We start from the raw sequence: 9,817 nt of genomic DNA on the forward strand, positions 1-9,817 counted from the left end.
AATAGGGCCAGCCTGGTGGCTCAGGCGGTTGGAGCTCCATGCTCCTAACTCCAAAGGCTGCCGGTTCGATTCCCACATGGGCCAGTGGGCTTTCAACCACAACGTTGCTGGTTCAACTCCTCGAGTCCCACAGGGGTGGTGCGCTCCACACCCTGCAACTAAGATTGAACACAGTACCTGGAGCTGAGCTGCCTCCCAGATGGCTCAGTTGGTTGGAGCATGGGCTCTCAACCACAAGGTTGTCAGTTCGATTCCTCGACTACCACAAGGGATGGTGGGCTGTGCCCCTTGCAACTAGGAACGGCAACTGGACCTGGAGCTGAGCTGCGCCCTCCACAACTAAGACTGACAGGGCAACAACTTGAAGATGAACAGCACCCTCCACAACTAAGATTGAAAGGACAACAACTTGACTTGGAAAAAAGTCCTGGAAGTACACAATGCTCCCCAATAAAGTTCTGTTCCCCTTCCCCAATAAAATCTTTAAAAAAATGTGACAAATAATTCAAAAGATTTATAAAGATTGTGTTAAAGAGCACGTTCTGTAAAACAGATTCATCCTATGATAGATGAGCGATCTGTGACCCTTGGATTAGCTAATTTTTAACCAATCTTCAAATACTGTAATTTTGTGATTCTGTGGGACTCAATAAGAAAGAATGTTAGTCAGGGCCACCTATTAATAACTTTGGTGTATTGTTGCTGCTGGAATAACATACTGTGGAGTTTTAGTACAGAAAATAGAAGTTAGTCATCTGTTTTTGAATTATTGTTAAGGTATAACAACTATTTTCGGTTACTGAGAAAGAAAAAGGTCTTCAAAGACTCTCGTTTACATAGGAGAAAGCTTTTAGGAAATCTGTAAGTAGAGCTTTTATGAAATGTTAATGCACACGTGTGGTAGATGGTTGGGGATCAACAGGATGAAATTCCAGTGGGGTTGTAACTGGACTAGATTTATGGGACTCAACTCAATCACCAAGTGTATTACTGAAAGGAGGGTAAAAGCCTATGTAAGGATTCAGCTATTGGTCACATGTCCTGATCCAGGGAATAGATAAAAGCTTATATGGATCTCGTGGAAACCTGCCAATACTTGTCTCCATAATACATGATAAAACTCTGACAGTAAGCTACTCCTGGGAGTTTGGTATTAAATTAGAGAGGCGGCAGCTCTCCTTTCTGCTGTTTTCAGATAGCTGGACAAGGCTTTCTAACATGCTGCTAATGTAGAAGCCAAAAGATGAAAGTTCTATTTTAATATCTCTCCAACACCTCATCTTTTCAATCTCCGTTGTAACGTGGTTTAGAGGTATGGAAATATTAATGTGTGATATGCCCCATTCACTATGCTACAACTTTCTTAAGATAATATCACACATACACAGGTTAAAGATTGTCTCAAGAAAGAGCATTTTACTCTTTCTACAAAATATGTATGTAAGTACTTGTGCTTTAGTCCGAGATCATTTTTGTCCTGAGAAATTAGAAAGTCAGTCAGTCTAACTTACATTTAATGAGGAGGAGACAATTTTATTTTTCAAATAGCAATCACCATAATTATTTTGCATAAAAGTGTCTTTATTTACAATAATATTGATCTTTGTAATAGAGGAAGTAGAACTTGGGCTGGGGGAACAGAAGAGGAAAGAGGTACAGAAAGGAGGGTAGAAGACTGCATTTGCATAATGTGAATCCTCCTTGGAACCGCCCCAAATTTTTAATAAAGATCACTAACCTCACAATTTTTTTTTATTTTAAGAATTATGGTGAAATATATATATATAACACAAAACTTACTGTTTTAACCATTTTTGAGTGTAAAGCTGAGTAGCATTAAGTACATTCACTTTGTTGTGCTACCATCACCGTAATTTATCTCCAGAATTTCTTCATCCAAATTGAGCATCTGTACTCATTAAACACTAAATCTCCATCCTCCCCACCCCTCAGCCCCTGCCAACCACATTCTACTTTCTGTCTGTGTGAATTTCATTACTCATATAAGTGGAGTTATACAATGTTTGTTCTTTGGTGAGAAATTCTTATTGAGATTGTTTTGTGTTGTAGAAATCAATGAAAGTTCTGACTTTCACATGAGGAACAAGATGGGTGGGTCAGCGGATTCTGAAGAAAGCACAGGTTTCTGGAGGCAGAGGTGGCTCCAAGAATATGATAGAGGTTGAAACTAGAACCACAAGGCCAAATCTGGCACACAGATGTGATTAGTCTGTAGAGTGCTTTAAAACATTTGAATTGCATGACATCATTTAAAATTGGGGACATTTTAATAAAGATTCAGCTTTGTTGTCCATCTTGTAAAATCTGTCAATAATGGGCATACATTTCCCTAGTGACAATCAGATAGGCAGCCTATGCAACTCCAGTTTTTTCCTTATATCCATAATGCTTTATTTATTCATGCTTAGTTTATTCATGGGTACATAATATTCATAGTAATCTGAATATTCATGGTAATTTTGAAATGAGTGTTCACATCTCCACACATACAGAGTTGGATCCAAGTTTATCCAGATGTTGAGTGGCAGAGAGGTTTCATATGACATCTGGGCTACAAATCAAAAAGAGGCATTTATTGGGAGGATATAGAGTTGTCCTGTGGACACCAATGGATGTCAATTAGTGGGTTTTGTGGGAACCCTGAAATAGGACAGAAGTTAGGCAGCAAAACAGACTCCTTTTCTAGCTGTCATTTGACTGTGAAAGCACACTTTCTACTCTTTGCATCTTTTTTTTTTTTTTAAAGATTTTATTGGGGAAAGGGAACAGGACTTTATTGGGGAACAGTGTGTACTTCCAGGCCTTTTTTCCAAGTCAAGTTGTTGTCCTTTTCAGTCTTAGTTGTGGAGGGTGCAGCTCAGCTCCATGTCCAGTTGCTGTTTTCTAGTTGCAGGGGGCACAGCCCACCATCCCTTGCGGGAGTCAAACCACAACCTTGTTGTTCATCCGGGAGCTCAGCTGCAGCTCAGCTCAAGGTGCCCTGTTCGATCTTAGTTGCAGGGGGTGGGGCCCACCATCCCTTGCGGGACTCGAGGAGTTGAACCGGCAACCTTGTGGTTGAGAGCCCACTGACCCATGTGGGAATCGAACCGGCAGCCTTCGGAGTTAGGAGTATGGAGCTCTAACCGCCTGAGCCACCGGGCCTTCCCCTCTTTGCATCTTTTATATGTCTGCTATATTCTGCATATTCATATCACAGTATGTCTGCTGCTTTTCAGGACAAAATTGTGTTTCTACTATGGCTCTTATAGGCTCCTACAATTCCTGCTTGTTCAAGTGCCACCAATCGATTATAGATTCTGAATCCCAATTTATGTCCTCAGGAGAGAGAATCTGGTGTCCTGGTTCACGTCCACTCAGCCTCATCTCTGATGTATCTTGGCTGCAGTGGAGAGCTCTGGGCAGGCTTTTACCCACTTCAGATTGATAGATTCAGATCTTTGCTTTTTGCCCTGAAACTCCTTTGATGCTAGTGATGCCCCTGAGAGCTCATTTTGTCCATGTCCATTGGCTTGTACATGTGAGGGAGTTAACATCCTTGGGGGTTAACATCCCCTTGAACAATGAGGCGTGAGAGCTGCTGCATCATAAGTGCTCCTGCTTTTCATCCTTCTAGCTTGTGATTCTGGGAGGCGTTCTGTACACTTTTCTGGAAGTCCAAGCAGAATTGAGCCCCTTATGTCCACAGTAGACATCTCAATAACATACCTTAGTATTGGCCCTTCCTCCTTCCCTATCTCACTCTTTTCATCTCTTCACCCTGCCCACTGGAATCACTTCCTGAAAAATGCTAGGGCATTTAATTCCCTCCTGATACCTAAACCAACCTGCTCACAAGTCTTGTCACAGGCTCTGCTTTTTGGGGAAGCCATGCTGAGACAGGCTGGTTTGTATCAGGTGTTTACCCATTTGATATGGGTTGAATTGTGTCCCCCCAAGAGATATGTTGAAATCCTCACCCCAGGTACCTCATATTATGACTTTATTTGGACATAGGGCTATAGTAGATGTATTTGGTCGAGATGAGGTCATGCTGTAGTAGGGTGGGTTCTTAATCTAATATAACTGGTGTCTTTATAAGAAGAGACAAACACAAAGAGGAGAGAATGCTACCTAATGATGGAGGCAGAGATTGAAGTGCTGTAGTTGCAAGCCAAAGGACATCTAGAATCACCAGCAACCACCACAAGTCAGGAAGAGGCAAGAAAGAACTGTCTTTTGCTGTTTCAGAGGGAATTTGGCTATCCCGATACTTTGATTTTAGACTTCAACCTTCAGATCTGTGAAATAATAAGTTTCTGTTGTTTTAAGCCACCTGGTCTGTAGTTCTTTGTTATAGCAACTCTAGGAAAATAATACACCACTGTTGTAACCTCTGTTGCTAGATAGTGAGCACATAATGTGTGGCCTGTGGTCTACTTATCAGGGGCTAGACTATGAGAGAAGCGGACGTGGTCAGGTTATTTAATAAGGGGCACAGGGCTAGAGTGGAAGCCATGGGCATCTATAACATAAGTGGAAATGTTTGTAAAAAAGGTAAAATGATGATAAAAATAAAAATGGAGAATCAATTCAAAATAGGTAGAGCAAAATTCTCTATTAATACTGTACTAGCAATAATACTATGTTTTCCTGACTTTTGTTTTTCTCCTGGATATACAACTAGACCACGTTTCTCAGTCTAGTTCATCAAGTTATATGAAAAATAAATCAGCCATAAATCAACTTAACTCAATAAGTTGATAAGCATATTTCTGATGCAAGAGCTATGGATCCATATTGATTCGTAAGAAGAAATGTGATACAAAAACCAATCAAATATCTATAAATTAATATGAAGGTTTCTCAATCAGTATAGGCTCTCAGCTCTCTTAAGGCTTTTAACTCCTTTCTGTTATCTAAACCAACTCATCCTCTATGAACCTTGGGATGAGAACAAGTCTCACAAGTAAAGGCATGTCTGTGGAGACTCACTGACATTATGAGATCTGTGGACGAGGCCTTCCATGTGCGGGAAGAAACTTAAATTGGATTTTGTTGTGTATTTCTAGAATCAAATAATTGTTTATTGTTTCTCCAAGATTCTTTGGTTAAGGCGCTGTTATGTCCATTTAAAATGTTTTCCCATAAAAATTATCACCTGTAGACATAGCAGCAGAAGCAGTCAATACCTCCTTAATAGTTGGGTAGGGTACTGTGCTCGTACATAAATTATATAGAAACACATTACCTTTGAGAAGACTGGAATCTCACAAACTCTGCCTGCAACATGGAAAACAATTGGAGACAACCAACAATCAATGTGAGTAGAACAAACAGGAATTGATTACAATAGTAAAGAGAAAGTTTGCCTAGGATGGTTGTGTTTGAAATGGAAAGAAGTAGTGGGTTTGAGAAATATTTAGGAGAAAAATCTACAAGAATCAATGAATTCAGTGAGTTGGAGGTAGGTATTGAAGATGACTTTTAGGATTGGGATTCTCTTAGAAGGACAGATGGTGGTGCCTTTGGCTATGATGTGGAGCAGTAGAATGGGGTTGAATTTGATTTCGGACTTGTTGAATCTGAGGTATATTTTAGTAGGTACTTATGTAGGCAGTCTACAGCTCAGAGGAGTGGTCTGAAGTGAAGATGGAAATGTAGGGCATTTGATTATGGGTAGTAATGAAGCCACAAGTGTGGATGCATTTCATTAAGGTGACAGTATAGAGTGAGAAGACAAGGCACCCTAAGGGTGATATTGGGGGAGTCTACAGAGTTTAGTGATTGAGAAGAGAAGAATAATCCTGTAACCAATTCCCAGAATTGATTAAGTTCATAGACCCCGGGACCCTTGCATGAATGAAGGGATGGTGGGCCCCATTTAGAAAAAACTTTGCCACACATCAAAAAATGTATAGTAAAAATGTTCTTCCTAGCCTTCCTGAGAGAGGCCTATGACCACTTTCTGGTTAACTGTGTACTGGGGAAGAGTAAATAATCAGGTATTTGAAGGATTTCTAGACACTGACTTAGACATTAGTTCATGGAGATCTTAAATGCCATTAGGGTTCACTAATCAGAGTTGGGGCTTAATAAAATCAGGTGATCAACAGAATTTTGACTTGTGTCCACTTAACAGGTCCCGTAGGTCTCTGAACCCACCTTGTGGTTATTCCTCAGTTCCAGAAGGCATAATTGGCATGAACATACTCAGAGAATGGCAGAATTCCCACATAGGTTCCCTGACCTGTGGTTAAAAAAAACAAAAAAGCCAAGTTTAGGTCACCTGAGCTTCCTCTACTTATCAAAATAGTTAACCGAAAGTAATGCAGTATTTATGGAGAGACTGCAAAGATTATTTCCCCTGCAAAGATTTGAAAGATGCAGCGGTGATGGTTCCTGCCATATCTTAATTCAACTTACCTTATTGGTTTGTGCAGAAGACACATGGATTTTGGAGAATTAAAGTAATCATCACAAAGTTAATCAGGTGGTGATTTATTTTTAAAAGACTTTTATCAAAAATATGGCTAACATACAACATTATACCAGTTTAAGGTGTACACCATAGTTGTTCAACATTTATGTACCTAAAGAAGTGATCACCATGATAAGTCCAGCAACCATCTGACACTACCACTCTTTTAAAACATTACCGACTTTCCCTGAAAATAAGACCTAGCCAGACCATTAGCTCTCATGCATCTTTTGGTGCAAAATTTAATGTAAGACCTGGTCTTATTTTAATATAAGACCGGGTGTAATATAATATAATTTAATATAATATAATACCAGGTCTTACATTAATTTTTGCTCCAAAAGACGCACTAGAGCTGATGGTCCGGCTAGGTCTTATTTTCGGGGAAACACAGTGTTGACAATATTTCCTGTGCTGTATATTATATCCCCATGACTTATTTGTTTTACACCTTGAAATTTGGGCCTCTTAGTGCCCTTCACCTCCCCTCTGTTTAAAATTTTCAGTGACAGTTGACACTTAATATTATTTTTTATTAATTTCAGGTATGTAGCATAGTAGTTAGACATTTATATAATTTAAGATTAGCCTAGTACTCACCTGACTAGTCTAGTGCAACCTGCCACTATACATAGTTATTACCGTATTATTGACTATATTCCCTATGCTTTACTTTACATTCCTATGACTACATTGTAACTACCAATTTCTACTTCTTAATCCCTTCACCTTTTTCACCCTGACCCCAACCCCCTCCCATCTATCACCCCAAAAGATCTAGTACCCAGCTGACACCATACATAGTTATTACAATATTATTGATTATATTCCTTATACTATACCCTACAACCCCATGACTACTTTATAACTACCAATTTGTACTTCTTAATACCTTCCCCTTTTTTCACTCGCACCCCACCTCCAACACCTCTCCATCTGGCAACCATCAAAATGTACTCTGTATCTATGAGTTTGTTTTTGTTTTGTATGTTTGTTTACTTTATCCTTTCGATTCCACATGTAAGCAAAATCACATTGCATCTGTTTTCTCTGTCTGACATACTCCACTCAGCACAGTTCGCTCCAGACCCATTCATACCACCACAGATGGCAAGAACCCATTCCCTTCCATGGCTGAGCTTTATTCCATTGTATTTAAGTACAACCTCCTCTTTATCCATTCATCCATCAACGGACATCCAGGTCACCTCCACATCTTGGCCATTGTAAACAATGCTGCAATGCACATATCCCCTCAAAGTAGTAGCTTGGGTTTCTTCAGATAAATACCCAGAAGGGGGATTACTAGGTCCTTTTTTGTTTCTTGTTATAGCCTTTGTTTTAAAGTCTATTTTGGCTGGTATAAGTGTTGCTACTCCAGCTTACAAAATTTTTTTTGTTTGTTTCCATTTTCATGAAATAACTTTTTCCATTCCTTTACTTTCTGTCTGTGTGTGTCTTTCAATTGGAAGTGAGTCTCTTGTAGGTAGCATATGTAAGGGTTTTGTTTTCTTATTTATTCAGCCACCCTATGTTTTCGACTGGAGCATTTAATCCATTTACATTGAAAATAATTGTCAATAGATAAGTAGTTATTGCCATTTTATTATTCATATATACTTTTTTCATCATAAAGAAGTCTCTCTAACATTCCATGCAATACTGGTTTGGTGGTGATGAACTCCTTTAGCCTTTTCTTGTCTGGGAAGCTTTTTGTCTGTCCTTCGATTGTAAATGATAGCTTTGCTGGGTGGAATAATCTTGGTTGTAGGTCCTTACTTTTCATCACTTTGAATATTTTCTGCCAATCCCTTCTGGCCTGCAAAATTTCTGTTGAAAAATCAGCTGATAATCTTATGGGAGCTCCCTTATAAGTAACTAGTTGCCTTTCTCTTGCTGCTTTTAGGATTCTCTCTTTGTCTTTAACCTTTGCCATTTTTTTTTTACAGTGAAAAAATTATATATTTAGAATTAGCCAGCTGGACTCAGTTTAGATGATCCCAATTTTGTTGGCAACACCCGAAGAATCATAGTCAGGAGCCAGTTGAATATATGCCTTCTTCTCTCCATCAGGCCTGATCAGGGTGTTGACCTTTGCCATGTCAATGTCATAGAGCTTCTTCACAGCCTGTTTTATCTGGTGCTTGTTGGCCTTGGCATCCATAATGAACACAAGTGTATTGTTGTCTTCTATCTTCTTCATTGCTGACTTGGTCATTAGAGGGAATTTGGTAATGGCACAGTGGTCAAGCTTGTTTCTCCTGGGGCACTTTTTCAAGGATATTTGGGCTGCCTTTGGAGCTGGAGTGTCTTGGGCCTTCAGAAGGTGGGTGATGTGAGCATCTTCTTTTTTTTGTGTGTGGCTGTGGACACCTTTCAGCACTGCTTTCTTTGTCTTCAAAGCCTTTGTTTTGGCTTTGGCTTTGAGAAGGGCAGGGGCCTCCTTCTTCATTTTCAGTGCCATCTTTGTGAAAAGCAACCTTTGCCATGTTACTTATGATGTGTCTTGATGTTGGCCTGTTTGGTTTTAGCTTGTTTGGGATTCAGTGTACTTCCTGGGCTTGTATGTCTATTTACTTTACCAGGTTAGGAAATTATTAGTCATTATTTCTTCAAATAGCTTTTCAATTCTTTGTTCACTCTCTTCTCCTTCTGGTACCCACCAATCCCCCGGGGACCTGCCATGATGCAATGTTGTTATGCTTGATGTTGTCCCAGACGTCTCTTAAGCTATTTTCATTTTTTTGGATTATTTTTTATTTTCTTATTGGTTATTTTCTGCTACCTTATTTCCTAAATCACTGATTTGATCCTCTACTTCATTTAGTCTGCTGGAGATTCCTTCTAGTGCATTTTTCACTTCAGTTAGTGTATTCTTTACTTCTGACTGGTTCTTTTTTATGGTTTCTATGTCCTTTTTTAAAAAAATCAGGTGATGATTTCAAATGCAGCTGTTCCAGATATGTTTTCTTGCTGAAACAAATAAACCCATATTGCGGCATCTGGTATGTAGCTGTTAAACACTGCAAATGACTATTTTTTTATACCTATTATTAAAGACCAAAGAAGTTTGCTTTCAGCTGACAGAGCTGAGAGGGTAGTAGTACACCTTCAATGTATTTTCCAGGGCTATTTCAACTCTCCAGCCTTATGTCATAATCTAGTCTGCAGGCACCATGATCAGCTTTCCAGTCCATCTCATTGAACCACTACATTGATGATAGTATGCTGATTGGATATGGTGATGAAGAGCAGTGGTGACTCTAGATACCTTATTAAGACACACCCATGCCAGAGGGTGGGAGATAAATCCTACCAAATTGACACCGCAGTGAA

The 9,817-nt window shown here is 39.5% G+C and overlaps 1 pseudogene; it reads right to left on the minus strand.

Annotated features, from left to right (window-relative positions):
- Window positions 1-8,471: 8,471 nt before the first annotated feature.
- On the minus strand, window positions 8,472-8,945 carry LOC141572101 (large ribosomal subunit protein uL23 pseudogene; annotated as a pseudogene).
- Window positions 8,946-9,817: the final 872 nt, after the last annotated feature.

Source organism: Rhinolophus sinicus, linkage group LG01, assembly GCF_036562045.2.
Source record: "Rhinolophus sinicus isolate RSC01 linkage group LG01, ASM3656204v1, whole genome shotgun sequence".
NCBI classification, from domain to species: domain Eukaryota; kingdom Metazoa; phylum Chordata; class Mammalia; order Chiroptera; family Rhinolophidae; genus Rhinolophus; species Rhinolophus sinicus.